The sequence below is a fragment of the Oryctolagus cuniculus genome, chromosome 8, assembly GCF_051225735.1.
Source record: "Oryctolagus cuniculus isolate XC-2025 breed Fujian yellow rabbit chromosome 8, ASM5122573v1, whole genome shotgun sequence".
Taxonomy (NCBI): domain Eukaryota; kingdom Metazoa; phylum Chordata; class Mammalia; order Lagomorpha; family Leporidae; genus Oryctolagus; species Oryctolagus cuniculus.
Window position 1 is genome coordinate 136,372,766 of NC_142874.1, and position 24,139 is coordinate 136,396,904.

Here is a 24,139-nt window from a genome sequence, read left to right on the forward strand (position 1 = left end):
AAAGCATATCACAAAATGTTAATTATTATTCATGAGTCTAATCATGGATAATGTGATTGAGTCTCAAATATGACAGCTGTCCTTTGGACTTAGCAATCTACAAATTATTGGTGAGTTAGGGAAGATAAATCTGTGCTAAAAACAAAAGACTAATTACAATGAAAGTGCCAAATGAGTGCCAAAACTTTTCCAAAGAGTTTGGATAATACAAAAAAGAGGATTTAGATGGTAACTAACAGTGATAGATGACTTAAGCAAGACTCTTCTGAGGGATGCAGCAAAAAAACCTTAATATATTTATCTTTGTATATAATAGGAGTGAAAAGTGGTAACACAGAAATGACACGAGACAAGGGAATCTATTTTTGTTTTAGCAGTGGGAGAAGGTAGAGATGGAGTTGGCTCTCTTTCACAGAAGAGAAAGTAAAGGTTTCATAGGAATATCTGAACAGCATTTTATACTACTTTTATGAATTTTGTTATCTATTATCAAAAATGCTCTTGCATGCTTTAAGTGTATAACCATAGGACTTGAGTCATCTCTTTGCTGCTCAGCAGTAGGCTGAACCCTCTGCTGTGTTGTGTGAGACCAAGCTGTGGTCCTACAGCATTCGAGCTGCTTGGAGTGTAAGGCTGGCACAGGGCAGGTGAATAGAGAGCATGGTGAGGTCCATAGCATTATTAAGAAAAATGGCCATCCCTGTCCACGGAAAGTGACAGAGTCAATACTGGTGCCAGGTGAAGCTGAAAGACATGGATAATTCTTAGCTTCAGCAATAAAATGGTGATGTTTGCTTGTTTATGTGTTTTTGTTGTTTATTTTTTGCAATAACTCACAAAAATTCAAGTGTAGAAACAGAAAAGGAGACACAGCACTAAGAAAGAAAGGTAGAGAGACAAAGGAATAAAGACATCAGTGTCAGTATACCTCAAAAGACTAAATATTAAGTCTAGAATACAACAGGTGATGAAGGAAATAAGAGCATCGTCAATAGATCTGGTAGGAAATGGAGCATTCAAACAATGCTGGGACCACGGAATAGGTATAGGGGCAACAGTGAAAGGGGTGGCTCTGGTCAATACAAGAGTCCTACCCCAGAGGCATTCTGAGCAACATCTAAAGTAAAAGACATATTGCAGACCCACCAACTGCTGAGAAAAAGGTAAGAACCCAAAGGACAGGAGGTGTTTGCTACACTATTTTCCATGTAGACTTTTAAAATTTATTTTAGTTGTATTTGAAAATGAGAGAGAGAGAAAGAGAGAAAGAGAGTGGAGAGACCTTCCACCTGTTGATTCACTCCTCAAAAAAACAGACCAAAGCCAGAAGCCAGGAAGTCAATCCATGTCTCAATTACGGAGACAGGGAACCAACAGCAAGAGCCATTACTGCTGCCTTCCAGAATGCACACTAACAGGAAGCTGGACTGGAAGCAGAGCCAGGCTTAGAACCAGACTGTCTGATGACGGGTGCAGGTATCCCAAAGAGCATCTTGACCACTGCGCCAGGGCCTGCCCAGCGTGTAGATTTTGGTTTTCCCAGGTTTTCTAATATTCTTTTTCTGTGTGGAAACAGTTCATTCACTTCAGAAGATCAGAGTCCCAGAGCATTTATGCACAAGACTATTCCCATAAACATGACTTATTTTTAACTTTTGAACATCAGCACTGAAGGTTAGACCTCAGATCATTATAACATAATTACCAAAAAAAAAAAAAAAATAGAAAAGATGCTTTCAGGCAATACACAAGAAAATCTGGAACTTTCTGCTTAAAAGCATCACAAGCCCAGTGTAATGTTAAAGATTTAAAATTTGTTTCATGTAATAAAATAACCAAGTCTAACATATTTTTATTGCTCTAATAGTTCAGCAGGCTTTACCTCATTCATTAATCCTCTTGTAAGAGAATAAAATGGAATAATAAATCACCAGTACAGATATGCTGCATTTGATCAATGTTTCTCTTCAGAAGGAGTAAATAATACAGCAACACCCACTCTGCAATATTTATGTTCCACAACATTCTGTCACCTAGACCTGGGGATTGATACACCCTGCTGAGGGGATACAAGCCCTCCTCTTCCCCACAGAACAGCTGAAAGCAACAAGTCATCATTTGCAGGACAAGTAACTCCTCATCCAAGAATAGGGCAACACTTTCTCTGGAAAGAACTGCCCTAATCTTCAACCTCTTCCTCCCATAAGGAAACTAACCATGGCAGTTCTCATTAATCACTCTCTGGTAAGAGATAGGAATTGCACTAAGAAAGGCACCACAACAAACAGTGTTTTACATATGTTTTCCTTTGGAATCCTTAAAACACAACTGTTAATTGTGAAGCACATCCCCCAAAGAGTAAAACTGGCTTAGTAGCCTAGTATAAGTCCTAATGTCACATACAAATCATCTTCAGTATGAATGCTGATTCTTCTGAATGGTTACATCCAAAGTCCATCCACCTGCTGTCTGCCAGACTATGTTTTATTAAAAGTAAAAATTTGATTTGATTCCCCTTATTCCAAAGACAAATGGAATTGGATATCTCTATTTAATGAATCTTTAGACAAAACATGCCATGTATAGTAAAATTTTTAAAAATAAACATGATTATTGTTACCTACCTTTAAAAGGAATACCAGAGCCATGAATTGCCTTTCAGAAGATTCATGGGTTAACTAAGTGTGTTTTTTGTAAAGCTCCCAGATTCTCCAGGTGACTTGTCAACTTTTTTGAGAACAAGTTAGATAGACAGAGAGCTCTCAACTACTGGGTTGTCCCCCAAATGCCAAGCAGCCGCAAACTCAATCCAGATCTCCGTGTGGGTGGCAGGGACCAACTACTTACACCACCACTGTTGCCTTCTAGCCTCTGCATTAACAGCGGGAGTCAGGCAGAGCAGGGTATCAAATTCAGACACTCTGATAAGCAGTGCAGTGTCTTAGCCACTAGACCAAATATCCACCCCTCCAGGTGATTTTTGATTATGTTAACAACCCTTCTCTCTCATCAGACCACACTAGCTGAAAAATTAATACTGTAAAATCAGCCCTCAAACGTGTGAGATAGAAAGTTGTTAAAGTAACTGTCCCCAGCCAACCACAGCTACAAGTGAAGGAAGTCTTCACTTCCTAACGAGGCTGATATATTGGGTGAAAATAGGAAATGAGCAAGAGCCAGATTGCATTAGCTGAAGAGCATGAAACAGAGAGGTCATCAAAAATGGAGTCAAGGTTACCACAAATACAAGTTTGGTAAGACTTCTGTTACACCTGTCAGACCTCAGGTTCCTCACCTATAAAATGAGGAGTTGGATGGCATGACCTCAAACCTGTTCCCTGTGACAAGAACTCATGAAAAAGGAAGTCAACATTTCTTATGGTTTAACAAGTAATGAAACTCAGCAAACTGCTTCTCTTTCTAGGAGATCCACGAGGCAGAGTGGCATCCTAAAGTCCCTTGCAGAGCACATTCATCCTCTGTAGAGAACCATCAATTAAAACCCAAATGAATAAACTCTTCGAAGAACACATTCATAAAAAGCAAGCTTAGCTAATAATAATAAATATAGGATATACCAGCAATATATAAATTATTTTAGTAATTACTAGGCAAGAGTGATGAGATTCTAACTTGAATTGTGCAGGTGGCAATTTCATGGACTGTAGTGGTACTGAGTAAAAAGGTTTGGGACAAAATTTGAAATTCAAATGACCATATGTCCTGGAGGTATATGTCCATGAATGAAAACTAGAAAACTGTAAGTTGGCAAACAGGAACTGGCTATCCAAAAGAAACAGACAGACAGAAGAGGGACCGGCACAGAGTGAAGGGAAGTGGATAATGCAAATCTTCGTGGAAGAAGACGGCCACGATGCATTGCAAGCCACTGTTTCTATATACAAACGTGGGTGATCTTCCACCAGCCTTCCAATTTAAAAGACAGAAGATGGACATTCTTACTATTAAATGAACGTCTCCAAAATTTTTGATATTGGAATGTAATTAAAATTAAAACATTTGGGTTTGCATTATGTTAGATGTCAACAAACCATGGACCAGAAAATACACTTTTATGCTATCTTTGGCCTGTGAGTCATCTCTTTGTGGCCACAGCCTCAGCAATCACACAAGTATTTATTGAGCACTGTTACATGAATCAGAGTGAATCAGTGCAAGTAGGAGAATGAACAGTCAATGGTGAGCTTAAGGGGAATTGACATTGCTTGAGAGAGAGAGAGAGAGTTTGATTTTAACCAAGGCTAGTGGAAATGTTATTGGACAGGCTGGGAAAGCAGAGACAGCTCACAGAGCTTCCTCAAAACCCAGTAGGAGGAATTTGCACCTAGACCGAGCAGTCACAGCTGCAGTGAGGTCAGCTCTGGAGAGGGAAGGGAGTCAGAGGAGACATCAAAATCTGCTTCAAACTCTCGTTCATGGACAAGCAGAGGGAGTGCCCTGCAGAAGGTGTACTAGGTCGTATCCACTGTGGTGGCACAGTTGGTGGAGGACTCAGGGCTTCTAATTCCAGGTCTGGTCCATTGTTGGTGATTTCCAATATCTTAAAAATATGTTTTCTACCATATATGTATTGTGGATAGATTTAAATAAATGTACTATTTGGTAATACATTTGTCGATATTTTTCAGGACCACAAAAACCTTATAAGAATGGAAGGAGAGAGGGATCGGGAGAGGAGAGGGTTGTGGGTGAGAAGGAAGTTATGGTGGGGGGAGCCATTGTAATCCATAAGCTGTACTTTGAAAATGTATATTCATTAAATAAATTTTTTTAAAAAAAAGCTAACCAAAGGTAGACAATACCATACGTGATATGACATTAAAGTGAGATCCATAAGGTAATTAAACTTTTCTCTCAATACAGTCCATATAATCCCAAATTCTGCATCACACATCAAGATTTAGAGAATATAGTGCAATAAATAATTCCATGGATTGCCTTTTGTTGATGGTGTCCTTTCAGGGGTAAAAAAATGTAATTTTCATAAAATTTTCTTATTTTTCCTTTAATTTTGGCATCATATTGACCAAATCATTTTCCCTATATTCTATTTCAATAGTTTTGTGGTTTTAGCCCTTACATCAAGGTCTGCTAATCATCCTGGTTATATGTAGTATATTTAGTGTTTGTAATATAAGGTGGGCATGAACTTCATATTTCGTGTATGAATATCCAGTTTTTGAAACATTGTTCATCAGTAAGACTATCCTTTCCTCTACTGAATGGTCCTAGCACCCTTATCAAAAGAAATTTGCCCATAAATGTGATAGTTTATTTCTGGATTCTCTGTTAGGTTCCATTGGTCCTTATCACACTATTTGAATTGCAGTAGGTTTGTAGCAAATTGTAAAATCAAGAAGTGTAGGCCGGCACTGCAGCTCACTAAGCTAATCCTCCGCCTTGCGGTGCCAGCACACCAGGTTCTAGGCCCAGTCAGGGCACCGGATTCTGTCCCGGTTGCTCCTCTTCCAGGCCAGCTCTCTGCTGTGGCCAGGGAGTGCAGTGGAGGATGGCCCAAGTGCTTGGGCCCTGCACCCGCATGGGAGACCAGGAGAAGCACCTGGCTCCTGCCTTCAGATCAGCTCGGTGCACTGGCCGCAGTGGCCATTGGAGGGTGAACCAATGGAAAAAGGAAGACCTTTCTCTCTGTCTCTCTCTCTCTCACTGTCCAATCTGCCTGTCAAAAAAAAAAAAAAAAAGTGTTAAGCCTCCAACATTTTGATTTGCTGTTGTCCTTTTTCAAGCCAATTTTTGTAATGTATGGTCCCTTGAGATCCCAAATGAATTTTATGATGGATTTTTTGATTGTTACAGAAGATTCATTGGAGTTTTGATAGAGTTCATATTAAATCTATAGATCATTTTGATAATATCGATGTTAGTAATAATAAATCTTCTAATCTATCTTTCTGTTTATATTGTGCTCTATTTAACTTTTTTCAGCAGTTTTGTCGTTTTCATTGTACAAGGCTTCGTCTCCTCTGGCAAGTTCATTCCTAAATATTTTTTTCTTCTAAACGTTATTTTAACCAAATTGTTTTCTTAATTATTTTTGGATTGCTCATTTTTTAAAAGATTTATTTATTTATTTGAAAGTCAGAGATACACAGAGAGAGAAGGAGAGGCAGAGAGAGAGAGAGAGGTCTTCCATCTGTTCCCAATAGGACACGCTCTCCAATTGGATCACTCCCCAGTTGGACTCAACAGCCAGAGCTGCGCCAAACTGAAGCCCGGAGTCAGGAGCCCAAGGACTTGGGCCATCTTCCACTGCTTTCCCAGGCCATAACAAAGAGCTGGATCGGAAGCGGAGCAGCCAGGACTTGAACTGGAGCCCATATAGGATGCAGGCACTGCGGGTGGCAGCCTTACTCACTATTCCACAACGTCAGCCCCCGTTGTTTATTTTATAGAAATTAAAGTAATATTTGCGTGTTGATTTTATAGCCCGCAGTATTACTAAATTTGTTTCTTTGTTCTGTTTTTCTTGTGAACATTTTAATTTTTTAAAAGATAAAATCATATCATCTACAAAAAGAGAAAATTTTCTTCTTCCTTTCCAATTTTATTTACTTCCCTTTCTTTTGTTGTCCTTATTGTTCTAAGATTTCTCCCAACTTTAACAGACGTAGTAAAAAGCAGATCTCCTTGTCTTGTTCTTGATCATTAAGTAAACACTTCCAAATTTTCATCATTGAGTATTATGTTATCTGTGTTTTTTTTCTATTTTTGATATACTGAGACAGTCTTCTACATCTAGTATGTTGTGTATTTTTCCATGAAAATATATTGAATTTTGTCCACTGTATTTTTCTACATCAGTTGGGATAATTCTGTGTTACTATTTTTCCCTCATTCCGTCAATATGGTATATTATATGGGCTGACTTTTCTATGTAGAATCTGCCCTGCATTCCATAAAAAAAGATCCCACTTCTCATGGTGTATAATCTTTTTAATAGGCTATTTAATTTGTCTTGCTAGTATTTGTAGATGGAGTTGTAAGGTGAATGGAATCTATAGTGTTGTCTCAAGCTGTATTTTTGGATTTGCAATGTTTTCTATGAAAACAGTAATGTTTCTACATGCATCCTCTGAGAAGGAGTTTCATGTGTATGTTACTAAATATGAGGTGGGAAGAAAAAAATGATGTTAAATAGGGAGAGAAGTTAAGCTTTAAAGCATCGGCTAACCCCACACAAAGTTTCAGGCCTGGAAACCCAGGGCAGCTCCTGGTTGGGCTGAGTGACCCGTTGTTTGAAGTCCCTGAAAGATGTCACATTAATGTGAGCTGCAGCAGACGAAGCATGACATAGGGCTACACAGCTTTCTACAGATGAGAAAACCAGCCCTCACTGAAGAGATCTGCACATACATCAGATCCTCTATGCACATGGCTTTTTCTGGGACTTATTCAACAGTGTTTTCTTAACACTCTATGATCAGCAACTTCTAAAGTAGGGCACTTTAAAACCGAATGCTCTATTTTTGGTTGTGCATTGAAGTTTCGATATAAGTAGGATTTTACAACGTTGTAGACTATACCTTGGCAAAATGCCCCCATGTTCATTATCTGAGAGATGCTACTTCCTGTTTCTGATGTCAATGAGAAAAAGAATGGTTCATTGCTCCAAAAGCCTTTTCTTAAAATAAACGGAACCACATGGGGTTTGTCAGGTACAGAACACTTTATTCTAGAGGTTGAATTTTTATATGTTTGATAACATAGGATATATATCAAAAACAAATTTCTCTTTACAAAAAGCAAGATGTTTTTATTTCTAAGGCATCATTAGTTTGTGAAATTTCTGAGCAGCTATAACGATTATTTTGCTCCAACAATATACACACATTTCCATGTTTTCTCTACTTCTTGCTTGTATTTTTTCTTCTCTTCTTTCCACATGTATTCACATATTATTTATTACATATTAGGTGTATATCACATACTAAGGACACAAAGGACCCTACTATTACATGTTGTCTTACTTAAGGACCTCACAGGCAAGATAAAAATACCACACTGAAAAACAACAATCTCACATGCTATGCAGAATCCTATATGTGGACAAAGAAGTGAGAAAATTTAAGAGAAAACTAATGAGTATGACCTGATAATATAAACAATATCATTACAATTATACACAAGCCATAAAATTTCTGTGTTAGACCACATTCCAGAAACCAAAAGTCTGATGCTCCAGTCTGTCGCTCCCCCTCTTCGCGAAGGAATGACACAGGACCCTGCGCTGTTCTTTTGTCTGCTCAGCCCTTCCCGGGTTTGCTGCTGGTCCTTCCTGGGTTGGCTGCCGACACTTCCACCTCCATGGAGGGGCGGGCCCCACTGCCACTTTCCCCACTTCCATTGGGGAGTGGCACACCACCGGCCGGCTCTCTCGGGGGCTGCTCAGATGTTATCCGGATGTTCCCCTTAGATGTTCCTCGTGCATGTTGTCTCTCTCCTCCTTTATAGTCCTCTTCCACCAATCCCAACTCTGCTACCCAGACGCCGAGTACACTGCTCTCCTCCAATCAGGAGCAGGATCAGCTCCTCCAGGTTATTGGTCGAACTGGAGGCAGCTGTGTAGAAGTTGTTTACTCCTCTCCCAGTGCCGTATTGTGGGAGAGCAGATGCATAGAATAAGTCTTAATTCCAGTAACTTAGTCTAGTCCGAGTTGCTCCCCACAGTTCCCCCTTTCTTTTTATTTTTGGTGTTGATAAGTGCCTGTCTTTGGTGCCCCGCAGCGCACACTCTGCTCTGCTTGCTGGAGTTGCCCACAGGTGCTTACAAGCCCTACCAATCAGGCAAACCAAATCCAGGTCCTCTCTTCGCCATAACGTGAGGAGGTTTTTAGGCGCTGATGCGTGCCTGTGTTCAGTGCCCTGCAGTGCATGCTCTGCTTGAGCTGCCTGCAAGTGCTTATCGCCTTACTAATCAGGCAGACCGAATTCGAGCTCTCTCATTGCCATGTTGTGGGGAGGCCTTATTTTTCTCTATTTCTCTATCTCCGGGCATTCCTATTTTTCCTATTTTACTTCTATCTGCCAGCATTCCTATTTCTCTCATTTTACTTCTATACTTCTGTTTCTCTTATCCCCGCGGCTTCCTGGCGCCCGCCCCGAGGCGCCTTCTTGGCGCCTCGCCCCGCGGCGCTTCCCGGCTCTGCGCGGCTTCAGCCCATGCTTCTCTCATCTGCGCAGCTTCCCGGCTTCGCGCGCGCTCCGCGGTCTCTGCGCCCTTTGCACCCGCACCACGGCCTCTGCACCAGCCCAGCACTTCCTATCTACTCGCGCCCCGTGCACTCTCTCCGCTTGTGCCCCGCATGCTTTCTCTGCACTCAGCGGCTTCCGCGAATCACAGCCTAGCTCACGTTTCCGCCAACGGTTGGTTTAGTTTTCAGTCTACATTCCCCAGGCTAACCTGACGAAATCCAACCTAGCTTACGTCTCCGCTTTTCAGTTTGGCTTCCCATCTTTTTGCTCCCCGAGCTAATCTGACGGATTCCAACCTAGCTTACGTCTCTGCTTCTGGTTTTAGTTTTTCGCCTTTTGCTCCCCGGGCTGACTTGACGAATCCCAACCTAGCTTACGTCTCCGCTTCGGCCTGCCCCCGTGGCTTCATCCTCCCTAATATATTTTTCTCTACCCGGTATGTTTCCTAACTTTTCTTCCAACAATATTCCCCTCTCATTTCTCCTGGCTTCTCCCCACAGACCGTATCCGAGTCTGTTTGTTCTAGCTTTCACTTTCGCTTTCAACCATAGATTTCTCCTAACTTCCCCGCCATAGTGCGTATCCGAGTCTATGTTTCTTCCAGCTTTCACTTTCGCTTTCAATCCTAACTTCTTCTGGCACTTTTTCTGTCCGGCTTTTCCCTAGGCTCTTCCCTAGTCCCTCTCTCTGGTATTTTCCCACTTCTTCCCGCTTCTGCCCTCCTAGGTTTTCTATCCGAGTCACGGGACCATTATGTCGCTCCCCTTCTTCGTGGAGGAACGACACTAGACCCTGCACTGTTCTTTTGTCTGCTCAGCCCTTCCCGGGTTTGCTGCTGGTCCTTCCTGGGTTGGCTGCCGACACTTCCACCTCCATGGAGGGGCGGGCCCCCCTGCCACTTTCCCCACTTCCATGGGGGAGCGGCACACCACCGGCCGGCTCTCTCGGGGACTGCTCAGATGTTATCCGGATGTTCCCCTTAGATGTTCCTCGTGCATGTTGTCTCTCTCCTCCTTTATAGTCCTCTTCCACCAATCCCAACTCTGCTACCCAGACGCTGAGTACGCTGCTCTCCTCCAATCAGGAGCAGGATCAGCTCCTCCAGGTTATTGGTCGAACTGGAGGCAGCTGTGTAGAAGTTGTTTACTCCTCTCCCAGTGCCGTATTGTGGGAGAGCAGATGCATAGAATAAGTCTTAATTCCAGTAACTTAGTCTAGTCCGAGTTGCTCCCCACACCAGTCCACTCTCTAGTCTCTTTGATCAGAGATAGTCCAGCTTATGGGAGTGACTATCATTGACCAGAAAGCATGGACCGATAATTCCAAAAAGTGGGGGAGACTCAGCTGAATTTTCCCTTCTAAGCTGATGCTCATTTTCCCCCTTTTATGCTCAGGGATGAAACTAGTGTCTGCTCCATGCATGAGCCCTCCAAGTACCTAAACACAGCAAGGATTATTTGGCTTGTTATTGCCTTCAAAAAGCAAAACACTACAGTGTACAGGCATTAAGATTTGATATGTTTATACTTGAATTGTTCAAAGGCTAGTGAGGAATCAAGTATTAGGGGAAAAATCACTTGCTAAATTGCATTTATATTAAAATAAAGGGGGGGGGTGCCTACGCTGTGGCTTAGCAGGTAACGCTGCCACCTGCAGTGCCAGCATACCATATATAGGTGCCAGTTTGAGTCCCAGGTGCTCCACTTCTGATCCAGCTCTCTGCTATGGCCTGGAAAATCAGTAGAAGATGGCCCAAGTCCTTGGGCCCCTGCACCTGTGTGGGAGAACCAGAAGAAGCTCCTGGCTCCTGGCTTTGGATCAGCCCAGCTCTGGCCGTTGTGGCCATTTGGGGAGTGAACTAGCAGATGGAAGATTTCGCTCTTCTCTTCCTCTGCCTCTCTCTCTGTAACTCTGCCTTTCAAATAAATAAAGTAAATCTTTAAAACAAAAAAAGAGTGGAGCCTGCATCGTGGTGCAGCTAGTTAAGTTGCTTCCTGCAAAGCTGGCATCCCAAATCACATCAGTGGTTGGAGTCTTGATGATTGCTCTGCTTTGGATCCCAATCCTTTCTAACGCACTTGAGAGAGCAGTGGAAGATAGTCTAAGTGTTTGGGATGTGGGAGACCCGGCTGGAGCTCGTAGCTCCTGGATTTGGCCTGACCCAGCTATGGCCATTGCAGCTATTTGTGACTGAACTAGCAAATGGAAGATCTCTTTTCTCCCTGTCTCTCTGTCTCTGTCACTCTGCATTGCAAATAAATTTAAAAAAAAAAAAAGAGTGAGGGTATAATGAAAAGATGATAAAATTAATACAATGAGGTCATTGAATAGGACAGATAAAACATTTTCAAATTTGTAAGAAAATATCGAGGCTTCAGTGGCCAGTATGTGTAGCATAGTAAGTAAAGCCTCCGCCTGCTAAGCAGGCATTCCATATGGGAGCCAATTCTTGTCACAGTTGCTTCATTTCTGACCCAGTGCTCTGCTAATAGTCTGGGGAAAGCAGCAGAACATGACCCAAGTACTTGAGCCCTGCCTGCCATGTAGGAGACCCAGCTGAAGTTCCTGGCTCCTAGTTTTGGCCTGGCCCAACCCTAACCATTGCAGCCATCTAGGAAGTGAAACAGTAGATGGAAGATCTCCCTCTCTCTTTTTGTAACTCTGACTTTCAAATAAATAAATCTTTTAAAAATTAGCACTTGAGTAAAGAAAATCAACCAATGAAATAGCAATCCACAGAAGAAGAAATGTAAGGATAATATGCATTAGCAATAATTAGTTTTCTCTTGCTAAGGAAAATGACATTAAAACAAGGTAAAGCATCATTATACAAATGCTAAGCTATCAAAATGTCTTTGTGTCTGTGAATGTGTTTTAAAATGCTGATTCTCTGTGTGCATGTGATTGAGGTCAAACAGTAAGAATTAAGTTGAATTTAAATGATATATTGTAAAAAAAAAAATTTGTAGACTGGGGTAAAAATAATAACAGCCATATCTAATCAACACTCTACATTTACTATTGCTAAGTGCTATATAAGATTTGTATAGTATAGTTCATATAAATCCATAAGCCCAATGAAGTGGCTGCTTTCATATTACTTTAGTTTGGTGGATGAGATGAGGTGTGCCATGGCCACACAGACTGTCAGTGATGGAACCAGTACTGATATCCAGACCTGACATCCACTTCACCTTCTCCATGAATTAGGTCCAAGGAAATAATTTCACAGTCGAAAAATAAAACATGATTAGAGAGGAAAATATTATTAATATATTCATGTTATATATAATTAGCCAGTAACTAAACATATTAAAATGCAAGTGTATATAAACATACAACCTAATTTTTAGTCATTTTGTATAGGGTTGACATAGAAATGTAAAATGTCAGGAGATTAAGTTAAAATTAGACTATGACTACTGTGTAATCCATTAAAAGCACACAAATGAATGCTGATGGACCAAGAAAGGACACCAATAAGTCAGATGAAAGTAGTTTTGTTAGGAATGATTTTGCCCAAATTTTCATTTTCTTTTCACTGTAGCATCTTTCAAAGAATCTACAATTTTCTTGCTTTGGACTTTTAGCCTTTATTAAATTACACATACCTTTGGGTAGCTGAGCACACCAGCCATGTCAATCTCGTGTATCTTAATATTGTGTTTAATATCAGATCAATCTTCACTGATTCTGAAGAAATAGAGCGAAGATGTGCTCAGGAGGCTAAGCACAGAGAAAAAGGAATTAAGGAGAGAAAAAAAAAACAAATTTAATTTCTGGTTTTGTTATGAAAAGTTTCCAATAATAACTCACATAGTACGAAGATGTGACCATTTTCCGGCTTTGGTAACTGAAAATCTATGTTAATCTAAAGTTGAAATCAGTCTTGCCCAATCAGACAAACACCCGTACCTTTCATGATTTATATAAAATCCCCAGGAATGCTGCCTTATTTCCTATTTTGAGGAGACAATGGTGGCAGAAAAGATGTATCTGGAGATCATTTTTCACTCATCTGTAAAATATGCAAGGTTCCGACATGGAGGCACTGAGACGTAGTCATGTAGTCAAGTTCAGGAGCCTTACACACTGGGCTGCTCTTGCCGCTTTGCCAGAGATAATCAGGACACAGCTGCCTCCACTGACTGTGACAGCTTACTACCTACTGAGATAGGATAGCAACATCAACATGGTGCCAGGTTCTCACTCTGTAAGGCGACTCCAAACCAGAGGGGCCTAACAAATAATGCAGGGAGGGGCAACTCCACATGGACAACTGTACCCTCCTATAAGGAAGGGAGTCTCCCCTCGGAAGAGACAGCTGGTGAAAGCCCACCAAGGATGCTCATCTGGGAGTAGATGGGTGTATATCCTGGCACTTAAGATGCCTACTTCTAATATTAGAGTGCTTGGGTCTGATCCTGTCCCTGGCCGTATCCTGTGAATACGGACCACAGTAGGCAATGGTGATGGCTCAAGCAACGTGGCTCCTGCCACCACGTGGGAGACCTGGGTTTCATTTCTGGACCCTGGTTGAGGAAATTGAGGCATAGACCCGTGAATGGGAGCTTCCCCTCTCTCTCTCTCTCTTTCACTCTCTTTCTCTCTCTCTCATGTTTCTTAAGATGCCTATCTGTCCTTTTGTGGGAGGACCACAGCACCTCCCCCAAGACCTGGGCATGACTTCCCTTCAGCCTCGCCTTGTGGAGAGAGCAATAGAGCCAAGTGGCTTTTGGGCACCAGGATAAAGTCATTTCTCTATAGACAAAACCTGAAGATTTTTAAACTGAGATTGGGGTCTCATAAGTATGAGATACTTAGTTTCATGGAAGTGGCAAATATGAAACAAGGGAGCAAAACACATGGAAAATTTTATTAAATGGAAAAGTATGGCCAGACATCAAATGCACTGTATTTATTAAATTCAGGGTTTTTTAAATTTTTGTATATATATATATATATTATTTATTTGAAAGGCAGAAAGACAAAGGTCTCTCATCCTCTGGCTAACTTCTCAAAGACTGGGCCAGGAGACAGGGATTCAACCCAGGTCTCCCATGTGAGTGGCAGAAACCAAACAGCTTCAGCCATCACCTGCTGCCTCCTAGGGTGCACATAAATAGGAAACGGGAGTCAGGAGTGGACGAATGAGGACTTGAACCCAAGCACACCAGTATGCGGGGCAGGCATTCCAAGTGCTATCTTGGCATTGCACCAAATGCCTTTTCCTTGGTATTTTTATTGATTTTCTCATAACACTATCATAATTTTTATTGGTTTTATCATAATTAAAGAAAAATTCAAATCCAATGTAATAACGCTGATTAGAATAGGACATTAGAATATATATATATATGTATGTATTCCTACCTCTGTGAATATATATAGAAACCAATGTTTCTAGTCAAAATGACACATTTGAGATTTACGACTTTTTAATCAGTGTTTCTTGAGCCTTAAAGTGCATATAAATCACCTGGGATCTCATTAAACGCACATTCAGATGTAGGACTGGGATAAGGCCAAAGAATTTGGCTTTGTCGGAAGTTCCCTGGTGAAGTAACTTACACATTGAGGACAGTAGCTGATGCTAACATGAATGACATCCTGTGCTCACCTCCAACAGAATTAAAAAGACATGAATACAAGTTTTAATTGTAATGTTTTGTTACATTTTTCATCAGTGGTCTATACTCATGGTGAAAATATTCCATTACTGCATCCAATTGACATTTATTTCAGAAAACACATTTTACAGAACATGCTGGGTGGGAGTCAATGACTCTGTAAACACTGAGGGGTTTTATATAGACAGGTAGCAGAGTAAAAAGAAAACACCCTTCACAGCAAGATTATAATCCACTGGGAGAAAAGTCAAATGACACTGAAATGGACTACAATACAATGTCCTTTGTTGGACTAGCTGGGAAAGCTAAAAATGTGTCCTACGAGAAGACACAATTTGAGAAGGGTGCTTATGCATTTTAAGGGAGACATCATGAGAATAGTTTAAATACCCTCCGTGCTTCAAGGCTTCTGAGGGAAACGCCACAGACAGGTCTTTTCTTGCACAAGCTCTGATGGTGCCTGTGACACTGCTGCCGCTTCATCAAAATCTGCATCCAGCGCCAAGCACAGGCACCTATCAACAGTTCAGATCTGAAGGAAGCAGCACAGCCTGAGGAAGCTGTATGTGATGTGTTCGTCTAAAAGGAGCACTTCACATGGACTGGTGCTCAGAGCCATGACCACCAGGCTTGGGGAAGGGGGCAGAGCAGAAGCATCCGAGAGAGAGAACATAACTCCTGAGTTTACACAGGTGCACTTAGAGTAGGGTGTACTGTGCAGGTGACAGAGAACACACTCTTCAGAGCTCGCTGTGAGATGGTGAAGTTGTGAAGATATGATTTTTTTTTTTGACAGGCAGAGTTAGACAGTGAGAGAGAGAGAGAGAGAGAGAGAGAGAGACAGGTCTTCTTCCGTTGGTTCACTCCCCAAATGGTCGTTACGGCCGGCACTGCACCAATCCGAAGCCAGGAGCCAGGAGCTTCCTCCTGGTCTCCCATGCGGGTGCAGGGCCCAAGCACTTGGGCCATCCTCCACTGCCCTCCTGGGCAGCAGCAGAGAGCTGTACTGGAAGAGGAGCAACTGGGACAGAACTGGCGCCCCAATTGGGACTAGAACCTGGAGTGCTGTCACTGCAGGCGAAGGACTAGCCTAGTGAGCCGCAGCACCGGCCAGATCTGATTCTTAAACACACTGTGCAGTAGAGCCACTCAGGGAGCTTTACCAAGGCCTACTAGGGGCTAGCATTGTGGCTAGAAAGTTAGGCTGCTTCCTGTGACAGCAGCATCCCATTCCAGAGAGCCAGTTCAAGTCTTGGCTACTGAACCAGGATTAACCACTCTACTAATGCTCCTGGGAAGGAAGAGGATGATAACCTAAGAGCCTGAGACAATGTCAACCACACGGGAGATCAGGATGGAGTTTCTGTCTTTTGCTGCACTGGGCCCAGACCTGGTTTGGCAGCCATTTGGGGAGTGAACTGGTAAATGGAAGATTTCTCTCTCTCTCTCTCTCTCTCTCTCTCTCTCTCTCCCCCTTCCTCCCTTCTTCCCTCCCTCCCTCCCTCCTTCCTTCTCTGTTACTCTGCATTTCAAAATAAAACAAAAGCAATATCTAATTGGTGGGATCTAAGGAATAAGATCTTATATTCTACCTCTCTGGGCCCATACCTAACAGAGCAAAATCTCCAACATGTCTTGTAGTTGCCCTGTGTGTCTGGAGCAGAATCCCCTTCACGTGCCCAAGCTCCGGCACTAGGACTTTCAGTCCTAACCCCAGCACTGTCACAGTCCCAAAGCAGGACCTGGAGAAGTTTCCATCCACATCACATAGTCATAAAGCCACAGCTATTGGTGCCACAAGCCTCAGCATCACTCAATCTTAGCAGTGGGAAAAGGGGACAGCCCATCTGGTGTTCCTCAGCACCAAGAATGAGGCTCTGGTTGCCACAAACCCTACTATGATTGATACCTAACTCACACGGAAGTAAATTCACAAACTCTACAAAGCCCACATACCTCTCAATGTTGCACTACAATCCCCATGAATCACTGCAGGCTACACGAATTTGTCACTTATAATCATTGCTGACATTGATTATAACCAAAGAAATCATTGAGATCACATTTCTGGGCTCACTTAGAACAAAACCGGAGCAACAAGCCAGGTGATACCCTGCATTCCATCTAAATAATAACCTCTTTTCTGACACAACCTGCTCCATAAAAAAAGGACTAACACACTAGAGGTGCAGACATCAATGTAGGGACATAAGGAACACGAAGAAACAAAGTAGCATGAAATCACCAAAAGAGCACAATGGTTCCCCAAAAGTAGATCCTTGCTCAAGGGAACCCTAGAAGTTCAAGAAACAGAATTCAAAATAATGATTGTGAGGAAGCTCTATGTGATGCAAGAGAATACAGATAGAGTTTAAGTAATTAAGGAAAATAATGAATGAGGGACTCACTAAGGAGACAGAAGTCACTAAAAAAAAAAAACAAACAAAAATTTGGGAAATGAAACTTCAATAAATGAAATAAAAATATATTTGAGAGCTTCAACAGCAGAATAAATCAAGTAGGGCAAAGCATTTCTGATCTGGAGTACAAGCCTTTTGAAATAATTCAGCAAGACAAAAATAAAGAGAAAAGAATAAAAAAGAATGAAGAAAACCTACTCAAAATATTGGATAGCATTAAACAACCAAATATTCACTTGTATGGATTTCTGAAGGAGAAGGAAAAGGGCATAGAAAACAAACTAAGTGAAATAATAATTAAAACTTTTCAAGTCCTAAAAGGGACTGGACATCTAGATACAGGATGGACATCTAGACACAGGAATCTTAGAGAACCACACATAGATTCAACCAAAAAAGACCTTATCCAAGACATATTTTAGTCAAATTTTCAAAAGATAAAAACAAGCAGAGAAACCTAACAACAGTAAGGGAAAAGCACCAAGTTATATATAAATGAAAATCAATTAGACTAACAGCAGTTTGCTCTGCATAAACCCAATAAGGCCAGAAGAAAGTGGGGTAATATATCCAAAATCTTAAAAACTATAAAAAAAAACTTCCAACCAAGGATATTATATCCAGCAAAGTAATTCTTTAGAAGTGAAGGAAAAATACTTGTTTTAATATATAAGCAAAAGCAGACAATTAATTACCACCAGACCCACAGTACAAGAAATTCTGAAAGGAGTCCTTAATTAGAAGCAAGCATCATGAAAACACAAGACACTACCATATTAACTAACAGAACAATCAGTAATCAGTCAAAAAGTGACAGGTATTAGTTCTTCTCTCTTAATGCTATCTTTGAATGTAAATCAATTAAAATCCCCAATCAGAAGATTCAGTTTGGTTAAATGGATTTAAAAAATACCTGACAATATGCTTTCTGAAAAGAAAGAAAGAAAGAAAGAAAGAAAGAAAGAAAGAAAGAAAGAAAGAAAGAAAGAAAGAAAGAAAGGAAACAATTCACAAGTAAAAATACACAGACTGAAAGTGAAGGGATGGGGAAGATATATCAGGCGAATGGAAACCAACACAAGCAGGAATAGCCACACTCATATCAGATAAAACAGATTTAAAATCAAAACTGCCAAGACAAATGACATTATATTTAATAAAAGGATAGATTCATTAAGAAGACATAATGGGACCGGCGCAGTGGCTCACTTGGTTAATCCCCCACCTGCGGCGCCAGCATTCTACATGGGTGCCAGTTCTAGTCCTGGTTGCTCCTCTTTCAGTCCAACTCTCTGCTGTGGCCTGGGAAAGCAGTGGAGGATGGTCCAAGTGTGTGGGCCCCTGCACCGGCAAGGGAGACTGGGAAGAAGCACCTGGCTCTTGGCTTCGAAGCGGCACAGCTCGGGCAGTAGCGGCCATTTGGGGAGTGAACCAATGGAAGGAAGATCTTTCTCTCTGTCTCTGTCTCTCACAATCTATAACTCTACCTGTCCAAAAAAAATACATAGCAATTGTAAATATATATTCACTCAACACAAGACCACCCAGATACAGACATCAGATGCAATTAGACCTAATGGGAGAGATAGAAGCCAATACAATGAAACTGGGGGATTTCAACACCCAAATGCCATCAAGGGGCAGATCATCCAGGGAGAAAGTAAGCAAATATATCAGAGTTGAACATACTGTTGAACAAATGGCCCCAACAAACACCAACAGAACATTTCTTCTAACAGCTGTAGAATACATATTCTTCTCAGCACATGGAACTTCCTCCAGAATACACCACATATTAGGTCACAAATCATGTCTCAGAATATTTTAAAAAATTGAAGTCATACCATCTCTCTTCTTAGACTACAAAGGAATAGAACTGGAAATCAACAGAAAGAAAAACAGAACATTTATAAATATAAGGAAATTAAACAACATGTCACTGGTTGATCAATGGGTGACTGAAGAAATTGAAAAAACATCAAAACTATTTTTGAAATAAATAAAAATGAAAACACAACATAAAAAATCTGTGCAAAAGCAGTAATAGGCAAAAAAATTTATAGCGTCAGTGCTTACATTAAAATAGAAAGATCTCAAATAAATAGTCCAATGATCCACATTAAGGACTTAGAAAAATAATAACAAGCCAAACTGAAAATTAGCAGGAGGCAAGAAATACTAAAGATTCAAGCAGAAGTAAATTAAAGTGAAACTTAGAACACTACAAATTAGCAACAAAACAAAAACTGATTTTTTGAGATTAAAAAAAAAATCTTTCAGCCAGACTAACAAAGAAAAAGAAAAAAAAAACTAAAGTAAATAAACAAAATTCCACATGCTAAATGAGACATTGCAACCAACACAGCTGAAATACAAAGGATCATAAGAAACTTCTATGAACAACTATATGCTAACAGATTTGGAATCCGCAAAGTAATGAATAAATTTCTAAATATATACAACTTACCAAAAATAAATCTAGAAGATATAAAAAAATATTCTAGAACAAGATAAGGATGCCTCTTTTCATGACTCTTATTCAATACATTGTTAGAAGTACTAGCAAGAACAATTAGGAAGAAGAACTTAATGAAGATCCTCAAATTAGAAAGTGGGAAGTCAAAATATCCACATTTGTGGATTACATGATGTTGTACATGGAAAAACCTTAAACCTCAACACAAAGATGTTAGAACAAGTAAACCAATTCTATAAATTTGCAGGTTACAAAGTAAACATACAAGCAACAATATCTTTTTATATTTTTATATATTTATATATTTTTATAACAAAATCTTTTTATATATTAATAATGAGCTTGCCAAGAGAAATCAAGAAATACCATTCACAATAGGCACTCCAAAAATGAAATATTAGGAATAAACTTAACAAAATAAGTAAATGATCTCAACAACAAAAATCATAAAACCTCAATGAAAGAAATCACAAGGGCACAAAAAATTGAATGATATCCCTTGCTCATGGATTTGAAAAATTAATATCATTAAAATACCTATGATAGCTAAAACAATCTACATATTCAATGCAATCCCTATCAAAACACCAATGACATTATTTACAGAATTAGAAAAAAATCTCAAAATGTATATCACATCACAAATGACCCAGAATAACTAAAGCAATCCTGAGTGGGAAAAAAAAGATAATCAATCTAGAGTCCTCCTAATATCTAAATACTGAATAAACTGGGCACACAAAGTAAGCAGGAAAGAAAGCTGAGCTCTTTGAAATGTTGGGCTCAGCTTCATTCCTGAATGGTCCTTTGCCCACCTCCCCATCCCAGAATGCTATTACCTGCCTGACTCCCAGAAGTCTGGTAAAGTGAATATTTCCAGCATATTAACATCACTTTAGAAAGATCAAAACCAAGCTGGACATTACTGAGTCCTCAGCACAGGTTGTCTAAATGCTTCATGTCAACTTGCATTTGCATCATGATTATGTCTCAGATGCCTTCTTTAGTATATGCTACACACGGTTGCTGGGGAGAACCCAAAGCCATCACTGACCTCTGGAGGAGGATACTGATATATGGGAATGGAATCCAGTAGTTGTGCATGACCACATTGGCTAAGATCAATTTGCAACACTATTCTTCTGGTAATGGGAATCAGAATCGATGAAAGAATGTAAATGCAAGCTGACTGAGGGAAGTAGGGCTAAAAATTAGGAATCTTGCAGAAATTATTCAGAAAGTATAATATTTAAAAGACACTATCAACACACTGGAAATGCCAGAAAGGTTGAATACTATCCTGAAGCACTAATGGACACGCTTGCACTTGCATAAGATGAATGAGAAAGAATTCAAACAAAAGGGGCCGACCATGTGGCACTGTAGGTTAATCCTCTGCCTGCTGCGTCAGCATCCCATATTGGCACCAGTTCTAGTCCTGGCTGCCCCTCTTCCAATCCAGCTCTCTGCTGTGGCCTGGGAAAGCAGTAGAAGGTGGCCCAAGTGCTTGGGCCCCTGCGCCCTTGTGGGAGACCCGGAAGAAACTCCTGGCTCCTGGCTTCAGCTCAGCTCCAGCCATCGCGGCCATCTGGGGAGTGAACCAACAGAAGGAAGATCTTTCTCTCCCTGTCTCTCCCTCTCACTGTCTGTAACTCTACCTCTCAAATAAATAAATAGAAAAACAAAAAAAATAATAGTAATTCAAATCAAAGGCAAGCAAGATTAAGTCATGGACTGATGTTCTCTGCTTGAGCATCTGAATCCATAAATACTTCAATTTGGCTTTATCTCTGAATTTTTCAATCAAGTAAATGTGAAATTTATCTTCAATCATTTTAGATACTTTTCTATCATTGCAAACTGGACAGAAATTTGTAAAACATAAAGTAATGTATTTTATGAGAATAATATTGGAGTGTGAAGGATATCTAGTTCTGTTCAAAGTTTATGTGTGGAATCCTGTTGGCAAATCTTAAGTCACACTTGTCTTGACTGATTGATCAATGCAAATACTAGTTAATAGACACATACTAAGACATTTATATATTCATAGATTCTATTTGAAATAACCAGTGAATATTAATGCATTTAGTTATTTTATATGTGGATGGTATCCATCTCTTAATTCATTTAAACTCAAGTTGCCCATGGACTAGTTGGACGTGAAGCAAGGTAATTGAGGATAATAGTAGAATCGCATCTAAGTGGGATGTGAAGTTAACACAGAAGTTACTGTAGTAACTCATACTGCACGTATGAGGAATCTTCAAAGGTTCGTGTGGACAGGGCATTAGATCTCTGAAAGTACCCTAATATATTTTAACAACAAAAATTAGTATGCTGTACTTGAATTTTTCCTTTACTTTTAAGATGTGTATGGCTTAGCTGATGACTGGTTTTGAGTAGCTGTTCATTAACATGTACTTTGCTCATGTCTTTCTATCCGAAGATCAGTTTTGTTTCTCTATTCAAAAGGAAGCTTAAGAAGTCAGTAAAAAAAATATGCTGTGGGCTGTAAATAAAGTTGTCAACTCGAATAAAATGCTACAAATTCATTTAGTATACGCAGGGTAGTGTCCATTTTCAGATCGTCAGTACCCGCTTTGGTCAAGTTTCTCTGAAGACATACATAGAACAAGAAGACCATTATCTCGGGGAAGATAATCTTCAGTGGATACAGTTTTTTCATTACCCAAGTAGTTCAAAATGCACCTCTGGATTCAGTTAATTATGTGGAGAGCTGATACACAAACATCAGATTAATTCTAGATTATTGAATAGCCTTGTAATTAGATCCCATCAGAAAATGTTGATTCTTGATTTCAAAATATTCTAAAAATATGTCAAAAATGATACTGTTCAATTTATTATATATAATACTACATAAGAATCCTCTAGAAGAATCCATGTCTGAGTTCAGGATTAATTATAATTGTGTCTTTCCTAAAACACTGAATTGATATGATATTTATGGGCAGAATAAGTTATGAAAGTTACCAATTTCCTTTTGATATTGGCTTAGAATAAAACAGATTTAACAGCAATAATGATCAAGGGTATGCATATTTATGGAATATTTTAATTAAAAATTAGTTCATTCAATTTGCTTTAGCTTTTGTTTTTCATAATTTTTTTTTAATTTTTAGCTATTTATTTGATAGAGAGAGAGAGAGAGAGAGAGGAGAGCTTTCATTTGATGGTTCACTCCCCAGTTGCACACAAAAGGTAAGACTTGGCCAAAGCCAAAGCCAGGAACCGGGAACTGAATCCAGGAATCTCAAGTGGTTGGCAAGAACTCAATTACTTAAGCCATCACTGCTGCTCCCAGGGAGGTGTATTGGTAGGAAGTTGGAGTCAGGGAGCAAAGGTAGGAATCAAACCAAGGTGCTCTGATGCAAGACGGATTTCTTAATTGCTAGGATAACACTCCTCCTGGCAATTACATTTAAGATACATTAATTTGGTGCATATTTTTATGTCATCTGTTCAGAAGCCATCAATGTCTCTTTCTTTGTTGTTGACATGATATATTTAATTTAACAATCAAGTAATCAACTATAATAGTATCAGTATGAATAAGCCTGCAAAAGTAAACATTATGTATATGGAACATATAACTCATGCCATTCTATCAATGTCGCTTATTCTTTGACTAAATTTATAAAGATTAGCTAGCTATTCTAAGTTTTCACATAAATTTGCTTACACTGTCCACTTGCTGCTAGTTTTAAAAATACAGAATTTCTGTTCAGCAGCAACTATTTCATTTTTGCAGTAACTGTCTCTGCTGAAGACAATTAGAAGTGATGGATACTTCATTAGCTAATTAGCAAGGCTTGAAGAACACCAGTCACCAGATTACAAGCTCGTTGTAAACCAGACACACACACACACACCCACACACACCCCAATGCTGGCTGTTAAGGATCAGCACATCTTGTCTTTCAGTTCTGAATTTTCTCCTGAATCTTTTAAATCTGTGAGCTTCCAGATTTCCTCAAAAAAAAAAAAAAAAAAAAAAAAAAGTGAAGCAGAGGCTGAATGATATTAACTCAAACATCTATGAGACATTAAATACCTTCAAATATCCTGTTCTCTAAATTGCTATTATGACACTCACTTTTGAAAAGAACTTTCTTTTTATGAAAAAAATTTTTTCTAAGTCAAAAATTTTCCCTAAAATGATGAATAATACAGAAAAATTCCACAATCCTTTGTTTACCTCTGTATTAAAAAAGAGCAGGTAAATAACCTAATACATCATTTAAAAAGTACTTCTCTAATTCTTCTTAGTGACTTCAACACTTCAACTAGATGTAAGGGTTTCTTATTTTTGGCTTTTATTTAAATTTCATGTAGACTTCTTTATCATTTTTTCTTTC